Below are 20,960 nucleotides of genomic sequence, written 5' to 3'. Positions count from 1 at the left end.
TATTCACTGTGCTTGTTGATTAGGTTTTGCTAGGTAGAGGAACATTTGCATTGTGGAGTGAAAAAGGCATTTGAAAGAGAGCATTTCTAAGGAACCTAATGGCTAATACACTCTATATCCCCAATATGAAATAGTCTATTAATCGTATCATAATTTGGCTGAAGAGAGGCAGGCACATTGATACTTTAGAACTAAATTCACAGGGAAAGTAATAATACCTTTATTAAGGTCGAGGAAGGTCCGCTATGTGCTTTGCTAACCTTGCATGTTACATGGGGTCTGTTCTGTGTGAGGACCAGGAAGCTCCCTCAGCTTCCAGGCTTTTCCTCAGGACTATCTCTGTCTCCGGGGACACGGGTGATGCTGTGGTCTAAACCACTGAGCCTCTTGAGCTGGCCGATCAGAAGGTTGGCGGTTCGAATCCCCGCGACAGGGTGACCTCCCGTTGCTCAGTCCCTGCTCCTGCCAACCTAGCAGTTTGAAAGCACACCAGTGCAAATAGATAAATAGGTACTGCTCCAGCGGGAAGGTAAACGGTGTTTCTGTGCGCTGCTCTGGTTTTGCCAGAAGCGGCTTAGTCATGCTGGCCACATGACCCGGAAAAACTGTCTGCGGACAAACGCCGGCTCCCTCGGCCAGTAAAGCAAGATGAGCGCTGCAACCCCAGAGTCGTTTGCGACTGGACTTAACTGTCAGGGGTTGCTTACCTTTTTTTTTTTTATCTGTGCCTCCAGCAAGGTCATTAGTTACATCAGGAAACTGCTTTATTAACAATTAAATGGACCCATGTTTTAAATATGCATGTCAAAGGCACAAGCCCCTTTATCTTTTTTTTAAAAAAGGGGTAATATCTGACTAAGGTCACATTCTGCATTTTACCACTTTATAAGGGACGTGGGTGGTGCTGTGGGTTAAACCACAGAGCCTAGGACTTGCCGATCAGAAGGTCGGTGGTTCGAATCCCCGCGATGGGGTGAGCTCCCGTTGCTCGGTCCCTGCTCCTGCCTACCTTGCAGTTTGAAAGCACGTCAAAGTGCAAGTAGATAAATAGGTACCACTCCGGCGGGAAGGTAAACGGCGTTTCCGTGCGCTGCTCTGGTTCGCCAGAAGCGGCTTAGTCATGCTGGCCACATGACCCGGAAGCTGTACGCCGGCTCCCTCAGCCAATAAAGCGAGATGAGCACTGAAACCCCAGAGTCAGTCACGACTGGACCTAATGGTCAGGGGTCCCTTTACCTTTTTAACAGTCATGGCTTCACCCCAAAGAATTCTGGGAAGGGTAGATTTTTCGAGGGTGCTAGGATTTGTTAGGAGACCCCCTACCCCCCTCGCTGAGCTACACTTCCCTCTATATTCCCTCTTAGAACATGGAATCATAGAATGGTAGAGTTGAACTGGACCCTGAGGGTCATCTAAGTCCAACTTCCCTGCACTGCAAGAATATGCAGGTGTCCCATACAGGGATCGAACCTGCAGCCTTGGTATTATCAGCACCACCCTTTAACCAGGTGAGCTAACTAGTGGGCTCTTCCCAGGGAACTCTAGAAATTGTAGCTCTCTGACAGGGATAGGGACCACCTAACAACTCCCAGCACCCTTAGCAAGCTACAGCTCCCAGGATCCTTTGGGAGAAGGCATGACTGTTAAAGTGGTATAATAGTGTGTCAGGAGTCCAGGTTTCCAGCTTGAAAACACAGCAAGCGTAGGTAATTAAAAAGGAGGATTTGTTGCAAAAACAAACAGCTAGCTCCGGACGGCTCTAACAAGCCTCTGGCATCATCACTCAAGATGACCCTTCTGAAGACTTCTTCCAATGTGGGCAGAAGATATTGAACTTACGACCCTTCCGTCTCTTGTTTTGCTTCCAGTCTAGCAGCCTGCTCTCAGCTACTGCATTCACAGCCTGCTGTTCAAGGTCAGAAAGAGCCGAAGTCTGCAGCTGTCGGCTCTCCCCTGCCTTATTAAAATCTAAGCAGCCTCTCTGTTCCTGGCTGCTTTCTGCAGTTGGCTGCAAACCTTCGCTTGGAGCTGGCTCATTCCTGACATAGTGTTACAAATGTATGATGTGGGTGTAGACTAAGCTATACAACCGTGCATTCAGATTACACCAAGTGACATCAGTGGGACGGCAAAGGCACCTACCACCACTCCTGTGCTCAAATCCCCACCCAGCCATAATAATAGTAATAATAATAATAATAATAATAATAATAATAATAATAATTTATTATTTATACCCTGCCCATCTGGCTGGGTTTCCCCAGCCACTCTGAGCGGCTTCCAACAGAACACTAAAATACAATAACCTATTAAACATTAAAAGCTTCCCTAAACAGGGCTGCCTTCAGATGTCTTCTAAAAGTTTGGTAGTTGTTTTCTTCTTTGACATCTGGTGGCAGGGTGTTCCACAGGGCGGGTGCCACTACCGAGAAGGCCCTCTGCCTGGTTCCCTGTAACTTGGCTTTTCGCAGCGAGGGAACTGCCAGAAGGCCCTCGGCACTGGACCTCAGTGTCCAGGCAGAACGATGGGAGTGGAGAGGCTCCTTCAGGTATACCGGACCGAGGCCATGAAGCTCACTGGGTGTCCCGGGGCCAGTCACTGCCTCTCAGCCTAGCCTACCTCACAGGGTTGTGAGGATTAAATGAGGAGGGAGGGGAGAACCATGTATGCCACTTTGTTTCTTGGAGGTAAGGGTGGGATATAAATGCAAAGGCAACACACAAACAAACGAAACAATGGTGTTCTGGAGGAACACGGGTTCAGCATCTACGATCTGTTTTTTTTTTTTTTAAATTACTTTTTTATTCAAAATTAAAACAAAACATTTTATCCAGAAACATATCATCCTTATTTCCCCCCATTTTTCCTCCCTCCCCTCCCTCCCCCCACAGAACCCCCCCACCCCCCGACTTCCCTCAGTTCCAGTCTTTGATTTCTCTAAAAATGCTGTTTTCTGCATGTTACACAGTTGTATAGATCCTCAAACTATTTAGCTGATTATTATCAATAAAAAGTTTGTGAATGTTTATTCAAAACCAGCCAAGGAGTCCAGTTCACTTTGTTGTATCTTCAAATACTTCGTAAAGGCTTCCCATTCATCTTTAAAGTCACAGTTATCCTTGTCCCGTAGCTTGTATGTCAGTTTTGCCAGTTCTGCATAGTCCATCAATTTTTCTTGCCATGATTCTTTAGTTGGGGTTTCTTCAGTCTTCCATCCTTGTGCTATTAAAACTCTCGTGGCCGTTGTCGCATACATGAAGATGTTTTTCAGCTTCTACGATCTACAGCATCTACGATCTGGAATTGGATAAGCAAAATGTGTGGCAGGAAATCACCATGTTTGGTTATTCCTCACTCCACTTCATTGGCCACTGTTCACACGTGCGCCAGTTTCAGCAGTTATCACATCACATGCGCCTGCTAGAAATTACAGAGGAGGAAGACATGCAGGGTGGCAGTTTTTAGCAACAGCCAGGCATTGCTTGTTAAATTTAGTTCCACCTTGTAAAGCGGTCTTCATTCTAAATTAGCAGCATGGGGCCGATGCAGAGGGGATTTTGAAGAGTGCTTCATTGTAATGCCTTAATTATTGTTTGCAATTAACATATTTCCCCATTTCATACTACACAGACTTTGCAACTGTTGTTTTGCCCACCCAGCAGGAGTTTATTTTGAAAGGGAGAGGACATGAGCAATGCTTTTTGTTTACTAGCTATCTATGTTTTTTGTTTATTTACTAGTTACATGCTATCACTGTACGCATGGTCAGAGGAGTCTATATTCCTTTTTCATCAGCTGAAACCTAGAGCTGTTTTCATCTAGCCACCCGCAACCCCCAAAATTAATCCAGATTTTTGATGGAATAGAATTAATTTCTCATTGTATTCTTATCATTGGTGGAAAGAAAACAGTGTAGTTGTTCTAAAACATGGTGACGTTGTATTCAGTTGTATTCAGATTTTCATTACAACTTTTCTTCCTCATTTGCAACGTATGAATTTTAAATAGGATTATGTCCAACTAAACCATACTCTGAGTACAGCTTAGTTAGATACAGCCCTGAGTAGACCTGCTGATTTGAATGGGCCTACTCTGACTCTGACTTAGTTGGATATTATTCACAATGCAAAATTCTATTGCTGTTTTAGACAAGTCTAGATTTTTGCATCCGTGAACAACTTCTTTCGCAATATGGTAGTATTGAATCAATGTCTGCTCTGCTTTGCATTTTCTGTAGACTTATCTTTAGGCTTTTGCAAGTACAGTATTTAATTTAGACTTCATAAAAAGTTATTGCATGTTAATTAAATACCACTACAAATTAAATAAATACCAGCTGCACATTAATACATATTTGTAGAGTATTCAAAGCCACAACAAAGGTTCATATCCATTTTCTAGTAACAGCTCTATTATAGTTTTTAATCATTGGAGAATGTTTAATAATCAGTATTCAAATAACATACATTAACAATCCTATTAAATCGAGATTAATTGTGCTTTGGGGAATACTAATTTGAAAGGTTACCTATTTTCCCCGCAGATCTGATCTTTCCATAACACCCTTTTTCATTAACATTGGTGTTAAAGACTCTGTAAATTTGTTTCATGTGTAATTTCGGATGTAGTTAAGAACACATTCTGAATACCTGAGAAAAAAAAACCACACCCGTATTTCTTGCCTATAGTCATCTAATATAATGCAATGTTATCTTTGGTAATAAACATATCACATGGTTCTTTGAAAAGGTTGCTGGAGCGCTGACATTAAGTTGTTCATTTGGCCATAGCTCAGTAGTAGACGGAAATGCAGAGAATTCCCAGTTCAGTCCCTGGCATCTGCAGATGGAAAGGATTCTTGATTGAAACCCTAGAGAACTGCTGGTAATGAAAAAATCATAGAATTGTAGTTGAAGGGACCCCGCGGGTCATCTAGTCCAACCCCCCTCAATGCAGGAATCCTGCCCTCAAAACAACAGATTCTCTGTTATAGGATATAGACCAGGGGTCCTCAAACCATAGCTGTCAACCGTCCCTTATTTGGCGGGAAACTCCCTTATCCCAGCGCCGTGTCCCGCTGCTGTCCCTTATTGATGATGTCCCTTAAATTTCCCGGGTTTCATGCTCGCCCGGCTCGGGAGGGAAGCAGCGGCTCGGGGTCCTTTGCCTCGAGAGAGCGCGCGAGAGAGAGCGCACGAGCTGCCGTGTCTCCGTCTCTCCCTTTTCCCCCTCAGGGGCGCGTTGTGAGGAGACGGGTGGCGGCAGGCGGGCAGGCAGCCCCTCTCTTGCGAGACTTCCGCCGCGCTGCCAGGAGAAGCCGGAGGCGGCGGCGGCTGAGGAGGTGGCCTGAGGGAGGAGGAAGAGGAGCAGATGGGGAGGGACGCAGAAGAGCGGTGCTTCAGTGGCCGCGGCAACCACCTCATGCCGGGCTCGCGGATGGCGTGGGCGAGAGTCTCTCTCCCTCCCTCCCTCTCTCTCGGGCGGGGAAGGGCCGATGGAACTCCTCGCGCCAGGACGACGGCAGCCCCGACGTGCTGCTTAGCATCCCCTCCAACTAGTGCAGCATCTTAATGTAATGATTTCACCCTCTGCATCCCTTTCATAACTCTATTTTTATAAATCATTTGTCCATCCATAGTTCAAATGTTTCCTACAAGTTTTCTGTCAATCCTACCAATGTATGTAACTCTTTCCAATAGCTTTTCAACTAAATTATAAACTTTCCCCATTCTTTATTAAAGAGGTCCTCTTCCTGGTTGCTAATTCTGCCTGTAAGCTTTGCCATCTTGACGTCGTTCATCAGTTTTGTCTGCCACTCTTCTTTGGTTGGAGTTGTAGATCCTTAGGATCATCTAGTCCAACCCCCTGCAAAACACAGTCAGTGGCAGCCAAAGCAGCATGGCTCTATCAGTGGTGGATTTCTGTATAAGCTAAGCAAAATCCCTTATTTTGGCTGCTGATCCCTTATTTTCGAGGCTGCTGGTCCCTTATTTTCAAATCTGTAAGTTGACAGCTATGCCCCAAACTAAGGCCCGTGGGCCGGATAAGGCCCGAGGGACTCGTTTATCCAGCCCGCGGTGATCTACCGCCCGCTGCCGCCGCCCGCTCTTACCAGCGCTGCGCGGCTGCCCACTTCCAGGTCGGAGGAGCACTGGAAATAGCTTGTGCGCATGCACAAGCTTTATTTGTGCATGCGCAAGCGTTATTTCCAGTGCACATCTGGGTCGGAGGAGACCTGTGCACATGTACACAAGCTACAGTCATACCTTGGGTTGAATGTGCTTCGGGATGAGCACGTTCGAGTTGCGCTCTGCAGCAACCCGGAAGTAGCAGAGTGTGTTACTTCCGGCTTTCGCCGCTTGCGCATGCGCAGACGCTCAAAATAATGTCACGCGCATGCGCAGAAGCGCCGAAACCTGACCCGCAGATGCGTGGACACGGGTTACGTTTGCTTCTAGATGTGAACGGTTCTCCAGAACAGATCCCGTTCGCATCTAGAGGTACCACTGTATTTCCGGTGCTCCTCCGACCCGGAAGTGCACCGGAACTAGCGTGTGTGCACGCTTATGGGCACGCGCTTCCCTGCCCTCCAGCCTGCTGCGCGATCGGCACTGGAGACACCGGCCCGAGGTGCGGTAAGTTTGCTGACCCCTGATATAGACAATTGGTCTTTACTTTGTATAAGCAATAGTGGTTGGTGGAGCAGGGCAGAGCGGGGTATCTGAAGTACAGTGGTACCTTGGTTCTCAAACTTAATCCGTTCTGGAAGTCCATTCCAAAACCAAGGCGCACTTTCCCACAGAAAGTAATGCAAAACGGATTAATCCATTCTAGACTTTTAAAAACAGCTCCTAAAACAGCAAATTAACATGATTTTTACTCTCTAATGAGACCGTTGATCCATAAAATGAAAGCAATAATCAATGCACTGTACTATAAAATAAATAAGACAATATTGTAGATGATAAAAATTACAATTAATTTTTTTTTCTTACCTACCTGCACTGATGATAGTCATTGTTTGGATGGAGGAGCTTTTATCCATTTCCGCAGTCACACAATCAGTCAGTCGGTAGCTGAACTGGGTTCCACACAGCCACAAGAACAAATTAACTGAAAACAAAAATTAACTCAAAAACAAAAACGCAAAATAAATAGCAAGAACAAAAGCGCCAAACTTAATCAGTTCAGGAAGTCAGTTTGACTTCCGGAATGTTCGAAAACCAAGGCGCAGCTTCTGATTGGTGCAGGCGCCCTGGAAACAATAGCCGACAGCTGCATCGGACATTCGGCTTCTGAAAAATGTTTGAAAGCTGGAACACTTAGTTCTGGGTTTTCGGTGTTTGGGAACCAAGGCGTTTGGGAACCAAGGCGTTTGGGAACCAAGGTACCATTGTACTCTTGTTTTCTGCCTCCTAAATTTCTTGTGCTTTCTTTCTGAATTTCTGAAGAAGACATCACTTAAGCCTTGCAATATTTTCTTAAAGAGAGGTGTAGCGTTGGAACACATTAAGGTTGCAATTCTGTAAATTGGAGGTGGTCAGAAGATAGATTGGTATCTGCTAGTAGGTCTCTAGGGGATTTGTAGCATGTTGCCAATGATCTTTGTCTCCCAATTGCTTAATAATACCAACAAAATCCTCCTCCCTTTGTATTGCTGAAATGAAGAAAGATGGTGTTTGTGTGTTTGTGTATGTGTGCCATAGCTGTCAAGCGTCCCTTATTTGGAGGGACAGTCCCTTATCCCAGCGCAGTGTCCCGCTGCTGTCCCTTATTGATGGATGTCCCTTAAATTTCCCAGGTTTCAAAGGAAGCAGCTCCTCTCCCTGCCGGCCAGGGAGGAGGGAGGCTCCAACTGTGTTGCTTGGCTGCCCAGCCCACCCCCCTCCGGCCTCCTCTCACCAGCCTCGGCCCCTGGGAGCCCCTCCCCACCGGGGCTGGCGGGAGCCTCGGGCCCTTTCGCTGCCATCCTTCTCACGGCTGCTGAACTGAGCGTCTCTGCCTGGGGCCTCCCCTCTCCCTGTCACCGCCGCTCCCGCTAGGCCGTACTGCGGCTGCACCGCTGAAGGACCTGGATGAGATGGGCAGCCTGGAGCAGCCTATGAATTGCTTGAGAGGAGAGCGAGGGCAACCATAGAGAAAGCAGTTCAGAGAGAGGAGGAAAGAGGAGGAGGAGGAGGAGGCACGGGCAGGTGTTCCAAGGGCTACAAGGGAAGGACCGCAAGCGCGTCTCCATAGATTTGTAGTGGGAGACTAGCATAGATGATCTGATCTGCAGGTTTATTTCGGGCGCTATTCCCCCCCCCCCCCCGCTTTCTCCCGCCCCACCTGATGGAACTGAGACCTGCAGATGGAGCACGAGAGAAAAGATACAGAACTGCAGCAGCATCTTCGTAGCTTCGACTTTGTTTTGCGCGAAAAGTGGTTGCTGCTTGTAGTTATTTAATTGCAGTGTTTCATCGGCTGGTGTCTTGAACAGCAACCTCTGGAAACGAAGGGCTAAAAACCGGCGCTGCTCTCCAAAATTACCTGGTCCCTTTTTAACTGGTTGACTAAAAATCCTTATTTTGGCTGGTGGTCCCTTATTTTCAAGGCTGCTGGTCCCTTATTTTCAAATCTGCAAGTTGACAGCTATGATGTGTGTGTGTGTGTGTGTGTGTGTGTGTGTGAGAGAGAGAGAGAGAGAGAGAGACCTTTTATTTCTGGTACTCGAAACAAGTCACTGAGCTCACAATTCTTCCAAGTGTATGCCTTTTACCTCAGACGCTGATTGATGCATCTTGAGGCTCCTAGGAAAAGCAAAGTAGACCTTGCAGCCTTGAATTCTGCCCCTCCCTGTTTATAGGCACCTACATCTGAGCACACACGCATAGAACCGCACTGTGTAGTACTAATGCAGGGAAATGAAAGTGCAGAAATAATTTCAAAGCATAAAATGGTGGAGAACTTGTCAGGAGAGGGAAGAATTACAAGGCACTAAATTTAATGTCGGTACTCACTAAATTACTCGAACAATTAGCAGAGCAGCAGTAGTCAATTTGCAAACCGGGTGAAGAAAATGTGGCGATAAATAACCAAACACATTTGTAAAACAGGCGTAAGCGGAGGGAGAGGCTCAGACCATGTAAGCAAGATGCAGCTGTCTGCCAGCGGTGCCGTTTCAGATTCGTCTAGAATAGATGGATATTTCGTTCTCAGGAAAGTTTCAAGGCCGGTTCTTGCACATGGCCAAGCGGCAAAACATTTCTCCGATGAAAATAGGGACTTCCTATTCCATCCCCTCCAACATTTCTCTCTCCTACAGTTGTGTGCTCAGTTTCTGGTTCGAGAAAAATATTTGCCATTACAGTGGTACCTCGGGTTAAGAACTTAATTCATTCTGGAGGTCCGTTCTTAACCTGAAACTGTACTTAACCTGAGGTACCACTTTAGCTAATTGGGGCCTACTGCTGCCGCGTGCCACCAGAGCACGATTTCTGTTCTCATCCTGAAGCAAAGTTCTTAACCTGAGGTACTATTTCTGGGTTAGCGGAGTCTGTAACCTGATGCGTCTGTAACCTGAAGCGCATGTAACCCGAGGTACCACTGTATAGGTGGCAACCATTTTAGGCATGTCTAATGGATGTGTGATCGCTGATCCATGGGCTGCAACAAGGGTGGAAGGGGGCATGGTGTAATGGGGTGTAACAGAGTGGGGTGCCCTTATATGTGCTCTGCCGACTCATGCGGAACCCCCACTCACATTCAAATTAGCAAATGATGGTTTGTACTTCTTTCCAAACTGGGTTTGGAAACCATAAAGGTAAAGGGACCCCTGACCATTAGGTCCAGTCGTGACCGACTCTGGGGTTGCGGCACTCATCTCGCTTTATTGGCCAAGGGAGTCGGCGTACAGCTTCCGGGTCATGTGGCCATGTAGCCAAGTGACTAAGCCGCTTCTAGCGAACCAGAGCAGCGCACGGAAACGCCGTTTACCTTCCCGCCGGAGCGGTACCTATTTATCTACTTGCACTTTGACGTGCTTTCGAACTGCTAGGTTGGCAGGAGCAGGGACTGAGCAGCGGGAGCTCACCCCGTCGTGGGGATTCGAACCGCCGACCTTCTGATCGGCAAGTCCTAGGCTCTGTGGTTTAACCCATAATTTGTAGCTTTTTTTGATTCTGTGGGAACTGCCACATTCAGTATCTAGAGAGCTCTCATCCAGCAGAAAGCAAACTCTATATACATCATTGGGGTGGAATATGCACATATATGAAAAATGCTGTGAAAATGCTTTTTAATTTTTTTTTTTGAAAAATACATTGAATTTTGCATAGCTCACTCTCGCCATCTAGTGTCACATTTGTATATTTCACCTTACAACAAATTTAAAACATTTTCTTTGCAGCTGTGTAGCTGAGTCCTGGGACTTCTCAGCAATTGCAGAAGCGGCAATACCATTTGCTTGGACAAATACCAGTCGAGCACAAATTTGCTGGTACTATTAAAAATGCTGCATCCATGGGTGAAATAGATCAAATATTGAAAACAAACTAACTCATGTATGCTAGTTGGAAGAAAGTCAAAAGGGATCAGATGAATGTGCAATAAACAGAACATGGTCTAGGTTAGAGAACTTTATTTTAGCAGCAGTTAATTGGGGGGAGGGGGTGGACCTAAATAAAGAAGGTCCATGTGTCAGCAAAACAAACCTCTTCTCTTGGCGCAAAGCCATGGGCAGAATAGCTTGCAGCACCTGCAGTCTATTGCGGTTCTGCTGAGATTTGTTTATAGCACTTGATATATTAAATATAAAAATAGTATGACCTAGACCTTGTGGAGATGCATGAATGCAATCAGCTTTTGCCCTGTACATATTTACTTTGTTGCGAATGCGTAGGCTATGCATTTTTGTTGTTGTTGGAATAGTTTTGGTTAGGGGTAGGGGGCTACCAGGAGTCCAATTGCAATGTGCAATCCTATGTATGTCTTCTCATAGGGTGGTCAGTTGTGCATTGTCCAAAATGTATTGCCAAAAGAGAGGACAAAAGAGCATAGCTGTCAACCTTCCCTTTTTTTTGCGGGAAATTCCCTTATTCCAGCACCGTTTCCTGCTACTTCCTGCTGCTATCCCGGATTGTTAGATATCCCGTAGACTGTCCCCGGCACAGGTGAGGCTGCTGATCCCTTATTTTCGAGGCTGCTGATCCCTTATTTTCAATTCTGAAAGTTGACAGCTATGACAAAAGAGCACACAAATCTGCACAAAAGGTGCACATGGCAACTTAAGTATACTGGTATATGTGCAAACTTGGAAATAATTGTTTTAACTTAATTAGAAATACAATAAAAGGTAAAGGTACCCCTGATCATAAGGTCCAGTCGCGGACGACTCTGGGGTTGCGGCGCTCATCTTGCTTTACTGGCCGAGGGAGCCGGCGTACAGCTTCCAGGTCATGTGGCCAGCATGACTAAGCCGCTTCTGGTGAACCAGAGCAGCGCACGGAAACGTCGTTTACCTTCCCGCCGGAGCAGTACCTATTTATCTACTTGCACTGGTGTGCTTTCAAACTGCTAGGTTGGCAGGAGCAGGGACTGAGCAACAGGAGCTCACCTCGTTGCAGGGATTCGAACCTCTGACCTTCTGATTGGCAAGCCCTAGGCTCTGTGGTTTAGACCACAGTGCCACCAGCATCCCTTAGAAATACAATACATTTCACCATAGCGGGCAAAACACCAGGCAGCATTTGTACCGACTAGAGATGTTGCTGTTGATGGACAGCTGCAAGGTGGTGGTCTCTGCTTTCCCTTCTTATGGTTCTTTAAACTAGTCTTTGACTGGACTGATCACCCTTTGTAAAACAGGATACTTAGACTAACTCCCAGGCAAGACTGCAATCTTTGGCAGTTCTGGTGCTATACCAGCTGCACTGGCTCCCAGTGGAGTACAGGATCAGGTTTAAGGTGCTGGTTTTAACCTTTAAAGCCCTGTACGGCCTAGGACCCTCGTACCTACGGGACCGCCTCTCCTGGTATGTCCCACAGAGGAACTTACAATCTGCAAACAAAAACATCTTGGAGGTCCCAGGCCACAGAGAGGTTAGGCTGGCCTCAACCAGAGCCAGGGCTTTTTCGGCCGTGGCTCCGATCTGGTGGAACGCTCTGTCACAAGAGACTAGGGCCCTGCGGGACTAGACATCTTTCCGCAGGGCCTGCAAGACAGAGCTGTTCCACCAGGCCTTTGGCCAGGGCACAGCCTGACTCCCTCCTTTGGCAATCTTCTCAGAACTCTACCCAATGGTTGCCATCAATTTGATTTGAAGTAATTTTTTAATGAAATGATTTTAAAATGTTGTCTTATTTTATTGTTGTTAGCCGCCCTGAGCCTGGATTCGGCTGGGGAGGGCGGGATATAAATAAAATTTTATTATTATTGTTATTATTATTATTATTATTGACAAAGCCATTCCTCTTAAAGCCCTCACTGTATTATTGTTTCCACCCAGTTACTAGACCATCATCCTTTTCTTTAGGACTAAGAAACAAAGTGGCTCTCTTCAGATCACCCTCCAAACCACAGGGAGGAGTGTTGGTGTTTGTGTGTGAGAGAGAATCTTTGGCGTGGGGTAACCTCTGGCCCTCCAGAAGCTGTCAGCTTCAATTCCGATCAGCCCCAGTCAGAATGTTGTCAGCGCTGATGTTGGGAGTTGTAAATACGATTATTTTTGGAGGGCCACAAGTTTTGCAACCCGGGCTTAGATGCTCCTAAAGAGGCCACAGGCTTGTGCATTCATATACACACCACAGCTTCATTCTCTAAACCAAGGTTTACTGTGATACCTAACTATGGTAAACACTTGTGTTCCACTTCAGGCCTTTAAGATACTGTTTCTAATTGATTTTAAGTCTAGAAACATGTCATTTCCCACATTGGTTTAAACATTTCATTTCCCACATTGCTACCCATGGCAAGTTAGTGATTTGCTTGCTTTTGTGCAAGCAAGTTTCAGTGAATTAAAGCCTATACTCCTCCTCCACCCCAATAAATAAATGAAGAAGAGGTGTCAAGAGAGCTCCGCTCAATAGGTCAATAGCTATCTATTAATTAAGAAAGACATTGGAAATAACTTAAAACAACATTAATCAGAACTTTGGGTCAGTGGTCAAGAAAGAAGAGCACATTTATTCTTGTTAGGTTGGAGAAAAGGTTTGGGAAGGCATTTCCTAGGGCAGGATGTATTAAATCCCATCCATTTAAATCAGGGTTTCCCAGACTTGGGTTTTTCAGCTGTTTGTTGGACTACAACTCCCATCATTCCTAGCTAGCAGAACCAGTGTTCAGGGATGATGGGAACTGTAGTCCAAAACAGCTGAAAAACTAGCACACACATTTTCCACCAACCTCCTCCCATGTTTGTATTTCCCACTATATGGAACACCTGAAGGGGGCTAAACAAAGGTGATAAATCGGAGGCTGACGTTTACCACAGATAGAGGCTCACATGATAAAACACTCCACTGCTTTTAAAAAAATATGTCTTGAAAATAGAAAACTAGCAAGTGAGGAAAGGGACTTGGCTAGAATTCTTCCTTACATGCTGGTTTTTGTTATAAAGGTAAAGGACCCCTGACTGTTAAGTCCAGTTGCAGACGACTCTGGGGTTGTGGCGCTCATCTTGCTTTACAGGCCGAGGGAGCCGGCGTTTGTCCGTGGACAGTTTTTCTGGGTCATGTGGCAAAACCAGAGCAGTGCACGGAAATGCTGTTTGCCTTTCCGGCAGAGTGGTACCCATTTATCTACTTGCACTTTGATGTGCTTTCGAACTGCTAGGTTGGCAGGAGCTGGGACCGAGCAACGGGAGCTCACCCCGTCGCGGGGATTCGAACCGCCAACATTCTGATCGGCAAGTCCTAGGCTCTGTGGTTTAGACCACAGCGCCACCCGCTTTTTTGTTATACAGGAAGTTTTTTTAAAAATGGAGGACAGTCAGTCATACGATTCCACACCTGCAGTGTTTCAGCCTAGTGCCATGCTTACCATTTCAATAAGAAATACACACACACATGCGCATATACAACCTGTGTATATTTATGCAAATTACCTTGAAAATATGTGGCTCTCTGGGGTGGGGGGACAGTCCCTCTAATGCAGGGGTCAGCAAACTTTTTCAGCAGGGGGCCGGTCCACTGTCCCACAGACCTTGTGGGGGGCCGGACTATATTTTGGTAAAAAAAAAAAATGAACAAATTCCTATGCTTCACAAATAACCCAGAGGTGCATTTTAAATAAAAGGACACGTTCTACTCATGTAAAAACACGCTGATTCCCAGACCATCCGCGGGCCGGATTGAGAAGGCGATTGGGCCGGATCTGGCCCCCGGGCCTTAGTTTGCCTACCCATGCTCTAATGCCTTGATTTATGCATTTGTCACCCTGAATGTTAAATTGGGTTTGGAGTCACATTTTTCATTTAGACAATGCTTTGGCTCAAAAAGAAATCTGCGCAGTCCTCCTTTAAGGCAAGAGGCGCAGTCTACAAAGAACAAGATAAGCTAGAGAGCACAATAAATGCTATGTTGCCTGTTAAGATTCCACTTAACAATTTCCCTGGGGAAGTATTCCAAAGAGAATCGTCCACTGTATATATATAAAAAACCACTTCGTTCATTTCTGAACGGCAGTCAGAATCTGTATATTGTTTTAAATCCGCTGTACCCCAGCTGGATTGGCCTTTAAGGCACTTACTGTTTTCTCAGATAAATGAATGATGTATATTTGTAAATAATTTTGAGATTCAGTTGATGGTAAGGATTCTAAGTGAAGTCTGCTGGAGGAAGCAGGTAATACCAGGGTGGATTTAATTTAAATCAAATCAGTTTTAAATCACGATTTAAATCACTAGTCAGTAAGACTTGATTTAAATCATTTATTTTTTTTACAGAAAGACTCATTCTTGCTGGTATAATTTCATTTCATTTTTGGAATAATAAATTTTCAGAGTAGTTTTTACAGTTATATCAAAAATTACTGATTTGAAATACATACTATTAGAAATACATAGACAGATAATTATGAAATTATTGTGAGGTTTAATAAGATAACTGTTTATATTTGGACAACTTTTCTGCTGTACAGCGGTACCTCGGGTTACATACGCTTCAGGTTAAAGACTCCGCTAACCCAGAAATAGTACCTCGGGTTAAGAACTTTGCTTCAGGATGAGAACAGAAATCGTGCTCCGGCGGCACAGCAGCAGCGGAAGGCCCCATTAGCTAAAGTGGTACCTCAGGTTAAGAACCGTTTCAGGTTAAGAACGGACCTCCAGAATGAATTAAGTTCTTATCCCAAGGTACCACTGTACTTTATTGGAAGGAGAAAAATAAGCATATCCTTAATAACAATTTAAACAATTTATTTAACTAAAACAATAACATTATAGCATATGTATCCATGTTTGTTAACTGATGTGGATAAACAGTTTTAAAAAACAACAGCTTAGACTGAGTTTTAGCACACATGAAAAACTGAAAACAAATCTTTATTTCCTGATGAATAGACTTTGGACTATAATGTAACTTAAATAAAAAACTATCTGTGGAAAGATTTTTCCTCTGAAAGCATTTTATTTTAAAAATCCAATATAAATTTTAAAAAAATCCGATTTAAATTTTAAAAATCTGATTATTATTATTTTTTTAAATCATTGATTTTTATCTGCGCTGGGTAATACTGATCTTGCCTCAGTTGCTGGGCAAGGTGAGGCATCAGCCTGGGGCCACAGGATCTACAGGAGCAGCTGATCTGATCTCCAAAAAAACACATTGCCTGCCATGGCTGCCACGGTGGCAGTAGCGGCTGTGGCAGGCTCCTTGGACGCTGCATCTGCCACTGCCTCGTGTCGCTTCCACAGTGGCATCTCACGGCAGATGGGAGACACTACTGGTCTCTCACCCCTGGGGAGGAAATGGCAGGAGCTGCTGTGACGTTAACATATGAGAGTGCTGGAGGTGAAATAGTTAAACAAGTTACCCAATCAGAACCCAGGGGGTGGAGTCAGAGGGACTATAAAACCAGCTCTGGGAGGGATGAAGGAGGAGTTCCTTAGGTGGTTGGTTGGAGTGGGAGTGAATTGGGATAGAGTCTGTGGGTATGTTGAGTTAGTGTAGAGAGTCAGGAACAGTTAGGAACTAGGAATACAAGTAAATATCTGAGAGGTGGTTTAGTGAGTGAGAGCAGGTAGTGGAAGTTATAGGTCTGGATAGGCACCCCATGATACCGTTTATGAAACCACACGCTTGTTAAACTGCAATAAATAAACAGAAGTTTATGTTCCAATTTAACCCTGACTGGACTCAGTATTGTACCAGGTAGGGCCTGGGTGGTGGCAGCGAGAAATCAAGTGGTGGCACGGGGATCAATAGACGGTGAAGCGTCCGGGGACCCTGTGTGATCGCCACAGCTGCCCCCTGGGGTTTCCTGGGCTCTGCCCCCACCTGGTGTAATCCAGAGTGGGACCCTTTCTCCCTGGCGAAGGCCTTTGATCGTGGTCAGCAGACTTTTTCCACAGGGAGCCATAGTCCTCCTCCCCACCCCACTCCCAACCGCCTTCTCGGTTTGCCGCCTGCCTCATTCGCTGAAGGGCTTGTGCCGCTGCTGCGAAACGGGCTTCCTCCCCGCCTAGAGAAAGAAGGCGCTGTGCTTACCTTCCCACCAGCACCACCGCCGTCGCCACTGCTTCTTGTGAAGCGGGTAGGCAGAGCGAGCCTGTCCACTCCGCTCTCTGGCCCACAGGAGCACTAGGGTGGCGGCGGTGGTGGGAGGAAGAGGCCGAGCGGCGGCGGCTCTGCCAAACGCCGCTGAGGTAAACCAGGCAAGGCATTTGATTTGCAGAGCCGCCACTGCTTAGCCTCTTCCTCCCGTCGCCATCGCTGGGAGTCTTGGCTTTGTGGCGCGGGCCGGATCTAGGAGCCTGGTGCGCCTGATCTGGCCCGGGTGCCTTAGTTTGCAGACCCTGCATTTGATTACCAGTTCAACCTTCAGATAAGGTTGATTTGATTCTTTTCTGTGGCGATCACACAGGGTCCCCAGACATTTAACGGTCTATTGATCCCTGTGCCACCACTGTGCTCGCTTCCCTCCTGCCACCAACCAGTTACTCTCTGGTAAAATACTGAGTCCAGTCAGTTGTTAAAAGTGAACCAAAAAAACCAAGTTTATTTTACAAAATTAACAAGTTTATGGTTTCTCCGATAATACTCCTGTCAGTACCTTAACTTTAATTTCTTTACCGGCCTAAAGGTAAAGGGACCCCTGCCCATTAGGTCCAGTCGTGGCCGACTCTGGGGTTGCGGCGCTCATCTCGCTTTATTGGCCGAGGGAGCCAGCGTACAGCTTCCAGGTCATGTGGCCAGCATGACTAAGCCGCTTCTGGAGAACCAGAGGAGCACACGGAAACGCCGTTTACCTTCCTGCTGGAGTGGTACCTATTTATGTACTTGCACTTTGATGTGCTTTTGAACTGCTAGGTGGACAGGAGCTGGGACTGAGCAACGGGAGCTCACCCCGTCGCGGGGATTTGAACCGCCGACCTTCAGATCGGCAAGTCCTAGGCTCTGTGGTTTAACCCACGGCGCCACCATACCTTCCTAAATACCTTCTGACTGATTATCTCAACTGTTTGACTGACTCCTCTTAACAAATTCTCTCACTCTCTCACACCAGACTAGCCCAACCCACAGATTTATCTTCTCTGTCTCTTCTAACTCCAGACTGTCTTCTTAACCACTCTAACTCTCCCAAAAAACCTCTGTGCTTAAACCTTATACAGTCATATCTCGGGTTGAATGTGCTTCGGGATGAGCGCGTTCGAGTTGCGCTCCGTGGCAACCCGGAAGTAATGGAGTGCGTTACTTTCGGGTTTCGCCGCTTGCGCATGCGCAGATGCTCAAAATGATGTCACGCGCATGCGCAGAAGTGCCAAAACATGACCCGCGCACGCCAGATGCGCAGACACGGGTTACGTTTGCTTCTAGATGCGAACGGGGCTCCGGAACGGATCCCGTTCACATCTAGAGGTACCACTGTACACAGTTAACTCTGCCCCTTGGTTTCCCATTGGTTAGTCATTTTACAATTAGTTAACCCTTTTCTTATGAACCCAGTATGATGTCGCACACCTAGGAGGCCAAACGCCACACCTTCCTTCTTTCTGACATGAATCTTTGCTCCCCCTTGTTCCCAGTGTTGATATCTTTATTACCCGCTCCTGCGTTGTTCCTTCCTGATTGTCATTCCCCACTTCTTCTCTGGTGAGGAGGATGCCATTTTGTAGTTTGCCTCAAGTGCCAAAATGTCTTGGGGCTGGCCCTACTCGGCTGCAACATTTCCTACTTCCTTTTGCCCCCAGTTTGAAGTCCTTGTGTTGTGTGTTTCCTTGCCACTGCTCTCATGGTTAAATAACAGGTGGAGAAGGACACTGTGAGATTGCATTGGTTTTTTTGCTTCCATCAGTGTTTTTGAACGTCTGTTTGAGCGAACGTTGTGATAAAAAATATAAAAAATCAGCACACCGGGTCTGCAGGCCTCTGCAGTGTGGGGAAGGAGGTGGGAAACTCAATATCATGTTGCCATATTTGGTCGCAGTCCAGAGCCGTGTGTAATATGTAGTTCTGCCCCAGCTCTCGAGAGTGTGCTAGCACAGCAGGTAACATGGAAACAGCAAGGAATGAACACAACGTTCATTTCCTCTTGGGCTTTCTTGGTTTGAAAGAACTCTGTTTATAATAACGCTTTTAACATTTGGCTTAATCCGCTTCACGCTTGATTTGAAGTCTTAATGTAGAACTAAATCCTCTCCTGTGTGGTAACTCTTCAATTAGACAGAAAACTTGCATTGTAAAATAATTTTGGATACTTGACCTCCCTGCCTTGAGCTGAGAAAAGGGTATTTTTCTAAGAGGAACGTACCCGTTGTTTAGGACTTTTCTTTCCAGGTTTTGGATTTCCCCAGTCTTTTCCTGAAAGGTGAAGGGTTATAATTTGTATAATTGGCCCCAGAAGTGAAGTTCTGCGTTGATGCTTTACTTACCTATTGAGTATTCAATAAGAGAATGAGCTAACTGCAAAGAACTGAAATGCTTACTTGACAGTTTTGAAATGGCACCTCTGAAGAATCCCTCCTTTTTCTTCATGCAAATGCTATTCAAATCACTCCTTCAGCAATTAAAGAGCATTAGGTAGGCCCTCAGTTAAGATAAATTTACCTTTTAAAAGTGTATTCTATCATTATTTAAAAGGAAAGCCCCAGAGCCAAATGCATATGCCATTGCCAGCAGCTTTAGTTAAAGCTAAAATTAGCCATGCTGATTAAATGGATTTTGCATAACCTTAACCATTAATCCCTTGTATTGGTTTTTTGCTTTGAAAATCCTATAGCACCAATAACACAAGGTGGCTTAGCAAGTCACTTTGCAGTGCTATTTTGGTAGGAATAAAACTGCTGCATGCTGTACGGCCGTTAAATATTGACACCACCCTTCCGACAACAGCAAGGCAAACTGCTTTCTGATAATGCTTTGGGCCAAACAAAGTTCTTTGTCGTATGTGAAGCAGATACAATTTAGACCACTTGATAAAAGGATGCAGATTTCTTTTATTTTTTTAAAGGACTGCATTTATTTTTTGCGATTGCAGTTTCCGAAATGTTTAGGCCCCGATGCCAGTGTCTTGGAAGGCTTTGGGAATGAGTCCATGAGGCCTCCAAGTGGACATGATATCCAATTTAACATGAATTGGCTTTGAATACAGTAGGTTATTTCCTGGTGTGTGTGAGAGTGAGAGAGAGAGTGTGCTCAGTTTACAGTGGTACCTCGGGTTACAGACATTTCAGGTTACAGACGCTTCAGGTTACAGACTCCGCTAACCCAGAAATACAGTGGTACCTCAGGATGTGAACGGGATCCGTTCCGGAGCCCCGTTCGCATCCACAGCAGAATGCAACCCGTGTCTGCATGTGCGCAGGTCGCAATTTGCTGCTTCTGTGCATGCGCGTCATGTCATTTTGAGCATCTGCACATGCGCGAGCAGCGAAACCCAGAAGTAACACGTTCCATTACTTCCGGGTCGCCGTGGAGCGTAACCTGAAAACGCTCAACCTGAAGTGACTTCAACCCGAGGTATGACTAGTACCTCAGGTTAAGAACTTTGCTTCAGGATGAGAACAGAAATCGCGTGGCGGTGGCGCGGCAGCAGCGGGAGGCCCCATTAGCTAAAGTGGTACCTCAGGTTAAGAACAGTTTCAGGTTAAGAACGGACCTCTGGAACGAATTAAGTTCTTAACCCGAGGTACCACTGTATTTTAATCAAATATAAGGAGAACTTGGTGGTGGAGAGTGAGGGACGCATTGCTAACAGAAAGCAAGGATGTCAGGACCAAAGCAAAGGCAATATAGAGCAAGAACTCCAAGACAAAGGGGAATGGAGAAAGAGCCAGTTCCCTGAAGACAAATTGACTGGTCTAGAGGTTTTGCTTCTTTGGGTGGTTAAGGCATTTGGTCAAATCCTAGTCTTCAAGCGTGGGGTGAAGTGAAGCATCACCCTGTCCTGAACCAGTGGAATTTTCAGGGTACCTGTTAAAGGGGTCTCAGTGTATGTCCCTGTCCTGCAGCCAAGTGTCTGGCAGATGGGCCATAGGGCTCCCAGCGGTGGCCTTAGGATATGGTTACCAGATTTTTTCCAATGAATCTGGGGACCCTTTTTTTTGTTTTGAAGCTGAGTAGCAACAGGGAGTCAGTAATGGGGATGGTGAGGCAAAAGACCCTGGGCCCAAGCATACTTGCATATTGTATAAAGGTGCAAAGCCCTTCTTTCGCACCCTGTGCAACATAAATGCGCAGAGCTTTTTAAAAACTGGGCAACAGCTGGCCGGCCGCGACTCCCGAGCCTCCCCTGATCAGTCAAAACAAAGGGGGAAGGGGACAG

Source organism: Podarcis pityusensis, assembly GCF_964106645.2.
Source record: "Podarcis pityusensis genome assembly, contig: HAP1_SCAFFOLD_114, whole genome shotgun sequence".
NCBI lineage: Eukaryota > Metazoa > Chordata > Lepidosauria > Squamata > Lacertidae > Podarcis > Podarcis pityusensis.
The sequence above is the reverse complement of the archived record's forward strand: the minus strand, read 5'-3'. Positions refer to the sequence as shown.